We start from the raw sequence: 7,086 nt of genomic DNA, 5'->3' as shown, positions 1-7,086 counted from the left end.
GTAGTGGGTACTGTGGAGTGGCTGTGTATGTTCTGTCCCCTTGTCCTGGGCTGCCTGGCAGTGGGGCTGAGCAGTGCTGGGCTGCCCTGTCCGTGTGTCTGTCCCTGCTGGGTGCAGCTCCAGCCCCGGGGTGCTCCGGGATGGCAGAAGGACAAACCTGGCATGAGGCTGCTCCTGGCTCTGCCTCCTGCGTGTCCCCAGCGCTGCCCCTGGCCTTGGAGACAGTTTATTTTCCACACCTTCGCTCTGACAGGGGTTTTTTGGGGTGTGTTGTGCTTAGCTGGGTCTGTGAGATCATTCTGGGTGTTAGTGTGGGGTCCTGGGGCGGGGTGAGCTCCCCATCCTCACAGCCCCTCCTGTCACCCCTGTTCTGCTGTTGGTAGTGAAGCAATAAATAATCTGAGTGCTTACTGGGCAGGAGCTTTCTGATGGTTTGAGGCAAAGCCATTTCCATCCCCCTGAGAATCCTGTCCCATGACAGGAACAGCTGGATTCTGACCTGAGCAGGTTGCTGGGCACCTGCTGGTACCCAGCTGGGGCACCTGGAATGTGCATCCAGGCTCACCCCTCTTATCCTGCTCCTTCAGTTCTAGCAGTTGTGTTTTGTTCAGCTGCGAGATCACTGTACTGTTATGGGGTAAAACACTTGGTTTAAACTGTTCAGGAACATGGAGTGTATTTCATGGCTGTAGCTCCTCTCTGCCCTTGCCTGCATCTGTGAACTGGAATAATATTGAAAGTGTTTGTTCTATATTTTCGGTCGCACGCATTTTCCTGTTCTTGCATTCCCTGCCTACACGTTATGGAAATGGGGTTTGGAAATTTCTGCTCCTAGGAAATGGCCAACTGGTGTAAATGTGATTTTTTGCCTGTGTCACTGAGGGCTGTTTTGCACGAGGGGGAGGAGGTGGCGTGTCCCAGCCGGGGCTGCTGGGGACACGGGGGTGCAGGAGGGCAGGAATTGGGGCTGGGGGGCTCTGCCTCCCCTCCAGCCCTGCCCCAGGAGGCCTTTGCAGCTCGGGCAAGTGGAGCTGAATCCATAACTCAGTCACCTTTTCAGAAGGGGGTGGTGATTTGCACCCACAGCTGTCACAGCCTGTTGGAGCTCCAGTGATGTCAGCGATTATCAGTTCCCTGCTGCAGGGTGGGGATGTGTGCTCGGTGAAACCCTGCTCAGGGCTGTTTGCTCTCACCTGTCCTGGCAGGTGGAGGCTGCCCTCCAGGAGAGCTCCCCAGTGAAGTTCCAGTGCATTTGGGTTGGGTCAGGAAGGGCTGAGGGCAGGTGCTGTCGTTTCTGGTGGTGTCTCCCTCAGCAGGGCTGAGTCTCTGGAGAGAGGCAGAACCCCCCCAGTTCTCACAGCAACAGGCTCGTCCCCGTGGCTGCCACGGCTGTGTTGCCTTGACAGCAAACAAGCAAAGCTGAAGGAATCACTAAAAATAATGCAAATAATCCAGAGAGCTCTGCAGCCCAGCCCCTGCTGGGTTCTGCCCAGGCTGTCCCTGCGCAGCTGCAGCTGCAGTTTGTGCTGTGGCTGTGACCTGGCCGGGGTAAAACGTGTTCCCAGGGAGGGCTGGGGGGCTGCAGGGGACCTGCTGCCCCTGGGACACCCCCTGCAGCCCTCCTGGGCAGGAACCTTTTATTCCCTGTGAAATTCCTCCTTGGAGCTGCATGCTGGCTCTGGGCACGGTGTCTGCCGAGCTCTGTCACCATCCTTGAGCCCCTGGGCTGTTCCCTCCTGGAGCTGGGCAGCGCCTCCGTGCTCTTGGTTAGGTCAGGGAGGTTGAATATTGAACATTTTAGGCATAAACTATTGCACTATGAATCAAAATGTCTTACTGGAGTGGAGTCTGTGCCCCTGAGCCCCTGTGTGCTGTAACCCTGCTGGGCTGTTCTTGGGAAGGTTGCTGTGCTCATCCCAGCAGTTCTGGTGTTTCTGTGGAATCCCTGTGTAGTGGACACCAGAGTGGAGAGAAACATCCTACTCTGTTCACATTTCTTAAAAAAACAGTTCTATTTAGCACCTAGTTTACAAACTAATACCTGTAGCTGCCCCATTGTTCACCTGGAGTCTTCAGTAAAACATGTCAGCAATTAGAGGAATTTGTATCGGGGGCACTCCCCATCAGTCTCAATTTTTAACATTTTTCTGCTTGTGAAATGATAAAGTACTGTGAGCCTTAATTTTTATCCACAAATAAAAATATTATGTTTGAATCTTGATGTGACTGTTTTTTTATTATTTTTAAGGGCTAGTGTGTAAAAGCTCTATTATGAAAGGGAGTGTGTTTTGGGTTGAACAAGCTGTTTTTATGGATGTAATTGATTTAAATGTTTGTTCAAGAGCCTCTTTATAATTGGGATATTTCTCTTGGTTTGGGATACAGAGATCAATATAAAGCTGCTTGCAGGATTTCTTCCATTTAATGTTATTTAGGATGAAAAAAACCCTTTGTGGGATAAATTAAGCTTTGGGGAGAGCCAAATTGGAATTGTGAGTTAATTAAGGAGAAGGGTGTCTGCTCCTCACAGGGTCCTGGCTCATGTGGGGTTTCTGCCCAGGAATGAAGTTCTGGAGCAGCTTTTATCCCCTGGAAATGCTTCCAGCGCTGCTCTTGCTGTAATTTTGGACAGTTTGGGCAGGTGACCTGGGAGAAGTCACTGCCAAGGGCTCAGCTTCTCCCTCCAGGGCTGGAGCTGACCTGGCCGTGGGGGTTTCGTGGTGTGGAGGGGGGAAATGGGAGAGCAGGAGGAATGGGTCGGGTTTGGGGGGTTCCAGAGGAAAAGAGGAGGTTTCTGGGTGGGCACTGGGGCGCTGCCCAGCTGCTCCTGGGCGCTGGCAGTGGCAGGGCTGGAGACAAAGCTGTGCCAGGGGTGTCAGCAGGCAGCCTGGGCTGTGCAGGGGAGCCAGCAGCACACACCCCCAGCTCGGAGGTGATTGGGGCTGATCTCTGCTCTGCAGAGCTGGGGTTTATTTTTAGTGCCCGTGTGGTGCTGATTGCCATGGCAATGCCACGGCAGCGCGGGCTCCAGGGCTGCGCCGCGCTGGGGACCGCGCTCCTGGCCTGGAGGGACAGCTCCTGTCCCCTGCCTGCTCCCTGGGGTGGGGACAGCTCCCAGCCAGAGCCCCAGCTCTGGAAACCAAACACAATCCTCCTGGCCAGCAGCGGGATCTGCTCTGAACAAACATTCTGAATTCATCCTGGGAGCCTCACCTGCTCAGGAACATGGCCAAGAACTGTTCTGAGCCCACCCCAGGAGCCCTCACCTGCTCAGGAACATGGCCAGGAGCTGTTCTGAGCTCACCCCAGGAGCCCTCACCTGCTCAGCTACAGCAGCTCAGCCTTTGGTCTGAAGTTCTTGCAGAAAAGGAAACACCACGTGTGTGGTTCTGCACCTTCTCGTGCTGTTTGAGCAGGTCAGGGATCATCAGGCTCACAGGGCTCCTTCAGCCCCAGCACAGCCACGTGCCTCCAGAGAGCTCTGAGTGCCTGGATTCTCCTTGGCCTTGGAAAACTTTCCCCTTTCTCACCTCGGGTTGTTTGGTCACTGCTTGGTGCAACTCAGAGCAAGCCCAGAAGAGCTGCTCATGAGTGACCTCGCTGAACTCAGCAAAGAGGGAAAACCAGAGTTAATTAACATAGCCAGGAATTTTCCTCCTCACTTGGGTGTGCTGGGACTGCCCTTTGGCCCTGCAATCACATCTAGAAATTATTGGAGAGGATAAAAGGCTGGAGAGAGCCACTTGCAGTTCAGATTTTAATTTCAGCAGATTGGCTCACTGGAGGCTGCTGTGACCCGCTGCCCTTCAGGGACGTGGCTGGGAGCTCTCCCAGGGGCTGCCCCTGGGGTTTGGGTGACCAGGTGGACTCCATGGTCTCAGAGCTCTTTTGGAAGCTGGCTGGCTCCAGGATGCCATGCTGGGGGAGCAGGTTTGCTGAGGAGGGCCAGGGACAAAGCTGCTGGCCGAGCAGAGCTTCATACACCACTGCACCTGAGCTGCCAGAGCAGGGTGAGCCACTTAAACCCAATTAAACACCTTAATGAATCTTTCCCCAATGGGATTTCAATTACCTGGAGCAGAGGAGAGCTGGGAGCAGCAGAGCCTGAGCTAATTGGATCAGGAGGTGGGAATGACCGTGCTCCTGTGGGACCAAACCCGTTCGTTTGTGTAGGGATCACTGACAGGATCATCCCAAATCCGTCTGTGCCTGGGCAGGGCTGGTGTTCTGCTCCAGCCTCTGAGCAGGATCCTCCAGGAGATTCCCTGCTCCTGCTCTCCTGCTCCTGCTCTCCTGCTCTCCTGTTCCTGCTCCTGCTCCTGCTCCTGCTCCTGCTCCTGCTCTCCTGCTCCTGTTCCTGCTCTCCTACTCCTGTTCCTGCTCCTCCTGCTCCTCCTGCTCCTGCTCCTGCTCTCCTGTTCCTGCTCCTGCTCCTGCTCCTTCTCCTGCTCCTGCTCCTGCTCCTGCTCCTCTCCTGCTCCTGCTCCTGTCCCTGCTCCTGCTCCTGCTCCTGCTCCTGCTCCTGCTCCTGCTCCTGCTCCTGCTCCTGCTCCTGTCCCTGCTCCTGCTCCTGTCCCTGCTCCTGTCCCTGCTCCTGTCCCTGCTCCTGTCCCTGCTCCTGTCCCTGCTCCTGCTCCTGCTCTCCTGCTCCTGTTCCTGCTCCTCCTGCTCCTGTCCCTGCTCCTGTCCCTGCTCCTGTCCCTGCTCCTGCTCCTGCCCCTGCTCCTGCTCCTGCTCCTCCTGCTCCTCTCCTGTCCCTGCTCCTGTCCCTGCTCCTGCTCCTGCTCCCCCAGCAGAAAGCAGCTGCTGCAGGGGTTTAGGACTTCTCTTGTTTCCATCTGAACACAGGAGCTTTGGCCAGAAGGGACCTGAGCCAGAGGAACAGGGATGAATCCCGAGCTCTGCTCCCGGGGGCTGCAGGTTCTCATTTCTCATGTTCTGATTTCAAAGCAGCACCGGGGGTTTGGAGCTGCTCCAGGCCCTTCTCTGCAGCCCTCGGTGCCCTGCCCTGGCCCCGGGAGCCGCGCTGGATTCCCGGGAATGCTGAGCCCTGCACCCCGAGATTCCCACGGGGAACCCTGGGACACCCTTAATTATTAACTAATAATTAATATATATCAATATATAAATATATTTTTATATATTGAATATACTAAATAATTAATATATATTAATATATATTTAATATATTAATACATAATATGTTTATATATATTTTATATACTAAATAATATATATTAATATATAATATATATTTTATACATAATACTATTTATATTAAAATAAATAAAATATAAAACTAAAATATCGAAATATTATATATATTATATATTAATATATTATATATAATATAGTAATATATATATAATATACTAAATAATTAATATAATTAACACAATTCATAATGAGCTACAGGTAGAGAGTTCCTAAACATGATTCCATATGTTTATACAGTGTACAGGCAAGTTAGAAATGAACAATTTTATTATATGTTACTTTAATAAAATCAAAATATAAAAATAAAATATAGAAATAAAATAAAAATAAAAATAAAAATAAAAATAAAAATAAAAATAAAAATCAAGTATGTTTGCCTGGAAAAATGAATATAAAGGGAATGTCTGGGGTGGGTTTGGGGTGGTTGGGGGGGTTTGGGGTGGAGTTGGGGTGGAGTTGGGGTGGAGTTGGGGTGGTTTGTGGGGGGTTTGGGGTGGGTTTGGAGGGGTTTGGGGTGGGTTTGGGGTGGGTTTGGGGGGTGGTTTGGGGTGGTTTGGGGGGGTTTGGGGTGGTTTGGGGTGGGTTTGTCCCTCCCAATCCCACCCGTGGCTCTGGGAGCCGAGGATTCCAGGATCAATATTTCACAGCAGCTTTGCTTTCAGGAAATCAATCGTCCTGCAATTTTTATAAGGTGAGCAGGGCTCTCCTTACGTGCTGAGCCACAGAATCTCCTGGACACCAAAAACACCCGGGAGCCGCAGCAGGAACGTGACCAGCACACAATGGCCAGCAGTGGTCAACAATGGCCACCAATGGCCAACAACGGTCAACAATGGCCACCAATGGTCAACAATGGCCAATAATGGTCAACAATGGTCACCAATGGCCAACAGTGGCCAATAATGGTCAATAATGGCCAGCAGTGGCCAACAATGACCCAACAATGACCCAACAGTGGCCACCAATGGTCAACAATGGCCAATAATGGTCAACAATGGCCAGCAGTGGCCAACAATGGCCCAACAATGGCCACCAATGGCCAGCAGTGGTCAACAATGGCCCAACAGTGATCCAACAATGGCCCAACAATGGCCCAACAATGACCCAACAGTGACCCACCAATGGCCACCAATGGCCACCAATGGCCCACAATGGCCACCAATGGCCAGCAGGACAATGCCAAATCAGCAGCAGCTGTGCTGTTCCCCTCAGCTGCAGCACCAGTGACACCTCTCGGAGCTGGGACCGCGGCCGGGACCTGTGCTGGGGGGATCACAAACACGGTGGGCTGAGGAAGCCCCGTGTGCCTTTGGGGCAGCCCTCTGAGAGCTTTATTTGACTTTTGCTGAGCAGCTTCCACGTGGGAGGACCTGAAGGATGTTCTGAGGCTCCAGCCCGTGTCCCTGTAATGTAAATGGGTGTTGCTTCCCTGCTCAGGGCTGGTTTAAAGGCTTCTGGAGCTGCTGGAAACCTTCTCCTTCCTCTGGAGCACTCTAAGGATAAACACATTAGATCAGGCACAGAACTGGAATGCTTTAACAGCTCAAAGTTTGAGTCGTTTTTCCAGAGTTTTGCAAAGCTTCCAGTGAATATTTTAGTGCCCTGTCTGCTCAATAGGTTGGACAGCAGCAGTTCTTGTTGGAGGTAAATTTTGTAGGACGAATTCCAAAGGTGATGGAAGTGCATTTTGGAAAAGCAGCCAGAAAGGGTTTGTTTTGTCCTGGGAGCCCTCTGGAAGCTCAGTGAGCCAGCTCTGGCCCGGGGGCTCCCGGGGGTGCCGAGAGCCCGGCTGCTCCCACCTGGCTGCGGGGGAAGGGGGGATCCGAACCCTCCTGGGGGGCTCTGGGGGGCAAGGCAGGGCCAGCGGGC

The sequence above is a fragment of the Cyanistes caeruleus genome, chromosome 10 (genome assembly GCF_971803275.1).
Source record: "Cyanistes caeruleus chromosome 10, bCyaCae1.hap1.1, whole genome shotgun sequence".
Lineage (NCBI taxonomy): Eukaryota > Metazoa > Chordata > Aves > Passeriformes > Paridae > Cyanistes > Cyanistes caeruleus.
Note: the sequence above shows the minus strand (reverse complement) of the source record.